Source organism: Neofelis nebulosa, chromosome 7 (genome assembly GCF_028018385.1).
Source record: "Neofelis nebulosa isolate mNeoNeb1 chromosome 7, mNeoNeb1.pri, whole genome shotgun sequence".
Taxonomy (NCBI): domain Eukaryota; kingdom Metazoa; phylum Chordata; class Mammalia; order Carnivora; family Felidae; genus Neofelis; species Neofelis nebulosa.
In genome coordinates this window covers 17,911,444-17,919,590 of record NC_080788.1, presented here as the reverse complement: position 1 = coordinate 17,919,590, position 8,147 = coordinate 17,911,444, and positions in this window count along the sequence as shown.

Here is an 8,147-nt window from a genome sequence, read left to right as displayed (position 1 = left end):
CAAGAGGTGAGTTCCCCTCAGGGTGCCTTTCAGTTTGGTAGTATTCTCAGGTCTGGGAACCTCAGTGGAGAAGACCCAGCATCCCTGGGACCCCCAAGGACCTTTCCCGGTCTTCACAGACACTCTCCCCTCTCCCCTTCCTACTTTGGGACCTCCAGCAAAAGCTGTCCAGTGAGCTGGGAGTGTTTCAAGACAGGATCCCCTTTCCCCAGACACACACGCTTTATGCTTTTAATGGAGCAAAAACCCCTGAGGTGAGACTTCCAAAGGCCCTGACTACTTGCTTGGAAATGGGGTGGAGGGGAGGAAAACACAGAGAAGGAAGCATACATTAATACCTCAGAAATGTCTCAGGCCACACCTTTCGCCCACTTTTGCCTGGGGCCCGGCTCTGCGCCGTAAATGCCTCATCACAGCCCTGCCTGGGGCACTCTTCCCATTTGGACGGCACTGATCTGCTCCTCTCTCAGCCCTGGGCAGGAGGCAGTCCCCCTGTCGCTGGCTGCAGTGCTCATAAATGCCCAGGCCAGGCCGGGCACGTCAGAGCCTCCCCGGGGGAGCCGAAGGGTGTTTACACGGCTGGCAAGGAGGCTGGCCTCAGCGTGAGAAGAGGCCTGTTTGGAATAGAACGCCCGGAAGGATTTATGGAGGGCAGGCTGCTGAAATAGAGCAGTCATTAAGGAGAGGTGGGCAGCCGTTGGAAGCGGGAATATTTAGTAATGGCATGGGCACAAACATCGGTTAGGGAGGGCCTTCCTAGAATGTGCTGTTTTCTATTTGCTTTGTGGGGGAGGAGAGTCTGCTGCCTTTTTTGGAAAATGGGGATAAAAATGATGTGACTTTAGTGCTCGTGAGAGGCAGAGGAAAGCCCTGGGAGCAGAAGTCCTTAACGCAGCCCCAGAGGCGCAGGTGGGCCTGGCTGTGACCCGGGGCCCTGCGGTGGGGCCAAGGCCGGGGGGAGGAGCCTGCAGGGTGGACAGAGCCTAGAGATACACCTGCGCAAATCATGCCACCTGGAGCCCGTGAGCCAGACTTCGGGTTTTTCCAACTGCTTTGTCCTTCGTTTCACCTGCAAAGACAAGGCAAGCTTTTATTCTTTCCCTTTTTGGATTTATTTTAAAATTCTGAACACTCTTGGGGCGCCTGGGTGGCTCGGTCAGTTAGGCGTCTGACTTCAGCTCAGGTCATGATCTCATGGTCTGTGAGTTCGAGCCCAGCATCTGGGTCTGGGCTGACAGCTCCGAGCCTGGAGCCTGCTTCGGACTCTGTCTCTCTCTCTCGCTCTCAAAAATAAATAAACATTAAAGACGAATTATAAAATTCCAAACAGTCTTGAAAGGTCTTTACCTTAGAGTCTAAGGCTTAGACAGATTTTCATATGTGCTCCTTGAGGGTATTTACAAACTCTTTTTGAAGTTTTTGTTACTTTTATGCATTGACTTGACTTCACCTGAGGCATGGGTAGCTGAATCAGAAAGAGTTTCCTGAAATTGGAAGAAGCCCTAAGTGTTGCAGTCCTGTTGTTTGTGTCTGCCCAGCATCCCTTTCTTTGGGAGAAGATTCCCTCCCTCATCTATATGGTCCTGCTGGTCCATCAATCATGGGAGTCACATTTCCCCTTCAAAGAGATGGGTGTATGACCGGAGCAGACATGGTGATTGGTCAGGAGTAGACACACGACCCAGTCTTGGCCAGTCACAGGACCCTCTGGATACAGTGATTGATCTAGGATGAATACGTGGCCCAAACAAGGGCAAAGAGTGTTCCTTTAGGGAATAGCTGCACATTAATGATCCACAGCATCATTAATTTGAAAAGAAAGAGGTGGGCTTTCAGGGTGCCTGGGGGGCTCAGTCAGTTGAATGTCCAACTCTTGATACTGGCTCAGGTCATGGTCTTACGGTCATGGGATGGAGCCCCAAGGCGGGCTCCTCACTGACAGGGGAGCCTGGAGCCTGCTTGGGATTCTCTCTCTCCTCTCTCTCTCTCTCTGCCCCTCCCCACACTCTAAATAAATAAGTAAATAAATAAATAAGAGGTGGGCTTTCTACTGGAACTGTTAAGGGGCCATCTGGGCCATCTTATGTGGCCACAGGAGGGAGCCTATCTGGAGTAGGAGACGAGGGAGCCATGGCACAGGAAAGGAGAATGGGGACAGGGAGGCAGGAGGATCCAGAGTCATCATTTGTGCCCTGGGAGGAAACTGAGCGTGGAGTCGGTACTCTTGGACTTTTTAGTTGCGTGAAATTCCCTTTGGATGTTTCACCTATTTTGAGTTGGGTCTCTGTCACCGACAGCCCAAAGTTGCCAACACATTTACCAAATACATTTTGTAAGACAGAAAGTTATTTTGTATCTCCAGATGAGCCTTGAGAATATTGTTTTCCTCATTCTGTTCCTTCACTCATAAAGTCTCTGTTTGCCAGGTGTGTGTTTCTAACTCAGGAGCTACTAACCCCTCCTCATATGTCCTGTAGCATCAAGAGACCAGACGGTCGTTGTTCCACCAGCATCCACAGACCCTTGCCCCGGCTCTTTTGGCCAGCATATGCAGCTGAGGAACAGCTTGGGGGTGGGGGGCACCCAAAGTTTGACGGTGAAGTGCTCGGTATGAGAATAGAAGTCTGTGCCGACCTCGTGTGCCCTGATGCTCCCAAGGCTGGCCCAGATGGGTGGAAAACAAGGGAAGTTTGTCACCAGGAAGCAGCATGGTGTAGTGGTTGAGGAAGAACATGGTTTGGGGGGCCAGAGACATGGTGGTCCGATCCCAGATTTACCAGCTGTGCACAGTTGGCCCTGTTCCTTAGGTTTCTTGTGCCTCAACAGCCTTATCTGTTCAGTGGAGCTGATAAGAATGTCTAACCCACAAGGCTGGGCTGGGGGCCCAGTTGTTCATGTTACTAATTCAACCCCAGAGCCCAGAAGCAAGAAACTGGGTGCAGAATCTCACACAATGATGACAGTCCAGTTCAGCCCTTTCCTGTCTATGTAACTTTGTCAAATGACTTAAGGCCTCTCAGCCCAGTTTTCTTGCCTGAGACAGGAGGATGGTAAGTAACACCTTCCTCATACGAATGTGTGAGCACTGGACGAAACGGTGCTGGCAAAATGGACGTGATTGTAAAATGTGCATGGCGACTACTCAAGACACATCAGCTATCAGCTCTCAATGTGGCTCTTTCCCGACAGATTAAAATCGAGCCACCCCAGCTGTCTTTGCCAAGAGCAAGCTTCGCCCAAGCATGAGGTGTGGCAAGGGGAACCCTGCCTGAAATAGGGGGTCAGACCTTCTGCCGCTGGCACAGTCCCCAACCCTTGTGGGCACTCACACCTGCGTGGGGATACCTGTGTCAGGGGCCTCTGCGTTTTCTGGGACAGGAGGCAACTGCTGGGACAGCTGGTTCCGACATTTCCTGATTGCTAATTACATATTTTAATTCAAATGGAATATCCTGATGCCTTGCTCAGAGAGTTTCTTTCACATATCAAATAACACTCTCTACTTTTGCAGGCTAAGAAATACATTTCCCCGAAACTTTACTGTTTTTAAACAGTATCTGTTTTGAAGTGTTTAGTTAACTTCCAGTGTAGAAATACATCAATATAATTAATTTCTACGTAACTGGCTTAAAAGCAATCAAATTTTACCTTTAACCAACTGCGTTTTGATCTGATACGTATTTGATAATTTAGGCGTTGAGTAGTTTCAAGTGTGCTATCATTATTGTGAGATGATTCATCACAGTGTATTTTATTCTTTTCAGAGAAGAGCTGATCCCCTGAAAAAAAATGATTACATTTGTATTTTTAAAAGAAAACCAATAGGCTTTTTAGTAGGTGTAAAGCTAAATTAAAAAATAAATAAATAAATATTGAGATCTTTAGACAGGCCTGTTCACCATTCTTTTTTTCTCAAGGATGAAAATATGACGATGGATAGAAGCAATGGTATTTCTAAACAATGTTAGTTGAGAGGGGAGGAAATCGTAGTCTAAACATAGAATTGCAAAAGGAGGAAGAGAGAAATCAGTGGAGAAGGAAAGTGTTCTGCGTGCATGGCACCGGTGCTGGCTGTGGCTCACCTTGGCACAGAGGAACCCTTTGCAGACCTGCCCTCAGACTTGATGGGCAGGCGGACCCAGGACTGAATGAAAGTTCCATTCAAATGGCTCTTTTCAGCCTGGAATCAAAACGGACTGCTCAGAGCCCAGGTCAATGAGCCGTGGTGTAACCGCAGACAGGCAGCCACCTCTGAGACGAAACACAAACCCAGGTTCTTGCCAGAATATTCCACGAAGGGGATGGGCAGGCACCACACACGTTTCCAAGTAGCTGTGTGCTGACTTCTAATGTTTCTTTATCCGTGCCAAATGTTTTGCCCTCTTTGTGTCCGATTTAGCACTTTTTCCTAATCTGCCTTGTGTTTGTCACTGTTTTGCATCTCTGTATTTTCTCCCCAGGGTTGGTCGGGAGGCAGAATGGGACACTGTAACCGGCTGAGGTTTTACAACCAAACAGACTAGGCTCTGATGCCCAGCTGAGTGCCTTAGCCACCGAAGAGAATTTAACACATCCTATGTGTTTGAAAATTTGACCTTGAAAATCCTTTCTGGGCCTCAGTTGCCTCATCTATATGTGATACTAACACCTGCCCTACACATTTTTTTGTGAGAGTTGAAATAACCCCCACACAGGTTCGCACCTAGTAAGTTCTTAATACATATCAACTATTATTATTTGCATTTTTATCATCATAGCTGGAATACATGCGTAGCCTTCTAACGTTTTAAAGGCCCTACTTTCAAGAACAATGGTTGCCCAATGACAAGCTTCTTCATGATGTTAAAAAGTGAGCCTCATTAAATAATAATTCCCAGACTTCCTGGGAAGATGACAAAGGAGGAAGATCTTAAGCTCATCTAATTCCACGGATACAACTGGATAAAACCCACATCAGTATAAATAACCCAGAAAATTTCCCAGAGACTGGCAGAGCAAACACTCCACAGCTAAATGTAGAGAAGAGACCACATTGCAGAGGGTAGGAAGGGTGGAGACCCAGTTGGGAGCTACATGGACCCATGGGACGGTCTGCGGGAGGGGAGGGATGCATTGGGTGTGGAGAGGGGAGAGGAATAGACCCTCACACCGGGGACCCCATAAGATTTGGCTCTGAAAACCAGAGGGGCTAAATTTCATGAGATAGCACAGCAAATATCCCCACAAAGATACAGCATACGAGCACCAGTTTGAAAAACATCTGGGGCATACGCGAGAGAGATGTTTACTAATATCAGAGCGTGTCCTGGAGGGGCAGGGATCCTCGGGAGACTTCTCCAAGAACAAAAGACCTGGCAGGTGCCATTTCCTTTCCCCCGCCCTCTACCCACCTAGACACACAGACACCTGCGGGAACCAGCATGGCACCACCATTCCCTACCTAACTTGCTAACAGCACACCCCACCTTGTGATCTCCTGCAAATATACCCCCTCCAGCCAGGCCTCCACTACAGGTTTCCTCCCAGAGCAGACCTGCACAGATAGTGCTAACACTGGGCACCTCAGCTCCATGTTCCCCTGCACACCTGCCCCCTCCAACATGCCCTTGGCTGGAGCCCATCCAGAGCAACAAGCCTGGAAGTGTGCAAGCAGCCCCAATAGGGGCCAGGACTACACCAAAGAGACTCCTGCCCTGGGGACAGAGGAAGCTAACTACACACAGACCCCGGCTGTGGGCTGGGGACAGCATCTGGTCTGACTGCAAACGCTGCCCACCAACAAAAGCTTCTCAGGAGACAAAGCAGAGAAAGCGCCCTGCAGTTCAATGCTGTTGCATCTCTGGCAAATGCCTGGTCTGACTCAGTGCAAACCCAAGGTGGCCCAAACTGGCCCACTAGCAACACAAAGACCAAACCCTCCCCACAATCGGCAAAGAGACTCATTGCAGATGGCTGGACTGAAAGCAAAAGCAAAGCAGCTCACCCATGATAGCAGGGTGCACATGACACACATAGGAGACACCCCTGGAGCACCAGATTCCCATGAACAGAGGACACTGCCGTGCAGGACACTCCAGGACCTCTTCTCCATAAGCCCACTACTTTGAGAGCAAGAGACGTAGCTGACTTTCCTAACATATAGAAAAAGGCACAGACTTAGACAAAATTAAGAGACAGAGGATTATGTCCCAAATGAAAGAATAGGACAAAATCACTAAACAAGAGCTGAGTAATATGTCTGATAGAGAATATAAAATAATGGTCATAAAAATACCCCCTGAACTTGAGAAAAGAGAGGAGGACCTCAGTGAGACCCTTAACAAGGAGATATAAAACATTAAAACACACACACACACACACACACACACACACACACAACAGAGGGGCACACACACAACCGACTGGGTAGCTCAGTCGGTTAAGTGTCCAACTTCAGCTCAGGTCATGATCTCGTGGCTGGTGAATTTGAGCACTGCATCAGGCTGTATGCTGACAGCTCAGAGCCTGGAGTCTGCTTCAGATTCTGTGTCTCCGTCTCTTTCTCTGCCCCTCCCCCCTCGCATCTGTGTCTCTCTCTCAAAAATAAATAAACATTAAAAAAAATTTTTTTTAAAAGAAACAGAGATGAAGTACTCAACTAAAATCAAAAATACACTAGATGGAATAAATAGTAGATTAGAGGAAGCAGAAGAATGGATCAGCAACCTGGAGGACAGAGTAATGGAAAGCAATCAAGCTGAACAAGAGAGAGAGAAAAAAAATAAGAAAAAATAAAAATAGACTTAGGGAACTCAGCAACTCCATCAAACATAATAATATTTGCATTATAGAATCCCAGAAGGAGAAGAGAGTGAAAAGGAGGCAGAAAATTTATTTGAAGAAATAATTGCTGGAAACTTCCCAAATCTGGGAAAGGAAACAGAAATCCAGAATTAGGAAGCACAGAGAATCCCCAACAAAATCAACCTAAGAAGGTCCACATCAAGACACATAGTAATTAAAATGACAAAAATATGTGATAAAGAGAACTTCAAAAGCAGCAAGAGAGGGGCACCTGGCTGGCTCAATTGGTGGAGCATGCGACTCTTGATCTTGGGGTTGTGAGTTCGAGCCCCACATTGGGTGTAGAGATTACTTAAAAATAAAAAAAAATAAATAAAAATCTAAAAAAAAAAAAAAAAGCAACAAAAGGAAACAGTTACATATAAGGGAAACTCCAGAAGACTGTCAGCTGATTTTTCAACAGAAACTTTGCAGGCCAGAAGGGAGTAATGTGATATATTCAAAGTGCTGAAAGAAAAACAACAACAACAACAAAAACTGCAGCCAAGAATACTCTATCCAGCAAGGTTATCACTCAGAATAGACAAAGAGAGAACGAGTTTCCCAGACAAACAAAAGTTAAGGGAATTCATGATCACTAACCCAGCCCTACAAGAAATAGTAAAGGGGACTCTGAGTGGAAAGGAAAGACGATAAATAAGATTAGGAAAAGTAGGAAGCACAAAAGCAATAAAATAAGTATACTTATAAAAATCAGTCAAGGGTTTCACAAAAGAAAAGGATATAAATTATGACACTATAATTGCCTATAAAAACATAGGCAGAAGAGGAGTAAAAAATGGGTTCAAACTTAAGCAACCATCAACTTAATATGGACTGCTATATGCAGAGGATGTTATATACAAACCTAATAGTAACCACAAATCTAAAACCAGTAATAGATATGCAAAAATAAAAAGAGAAAGGAATCCAAATATATCACGAAACAAAGCTCACAAACCATGAGAGAAGAGAACAAGAGAATAAAGGAAGAGAGAACTACAAACACAACTATAAAACAAGCAACAAAATGACAAGAAGTACATACCTATCAATAATCACCTTGAATGTAAATGGACTGCATACTCCAATCAAAAAACATAGGGTGACAGAATGGACAAAAAAGGAAGACTCATCTATATGCTGCCTACCAGAGACTCATGTCAGACCTAAGGACACAGGCAAGTTGAAAGTGAAGGAATGGGAAAGCAATTATCATGCAAATGGAAGTGAAAAGAAAGCCAGAGTAACCATACTTATATAGGACAAAATAGACTTTAAAACAAAGACTGTAACAAAAGACAAAGAAGGACATATATAATCAT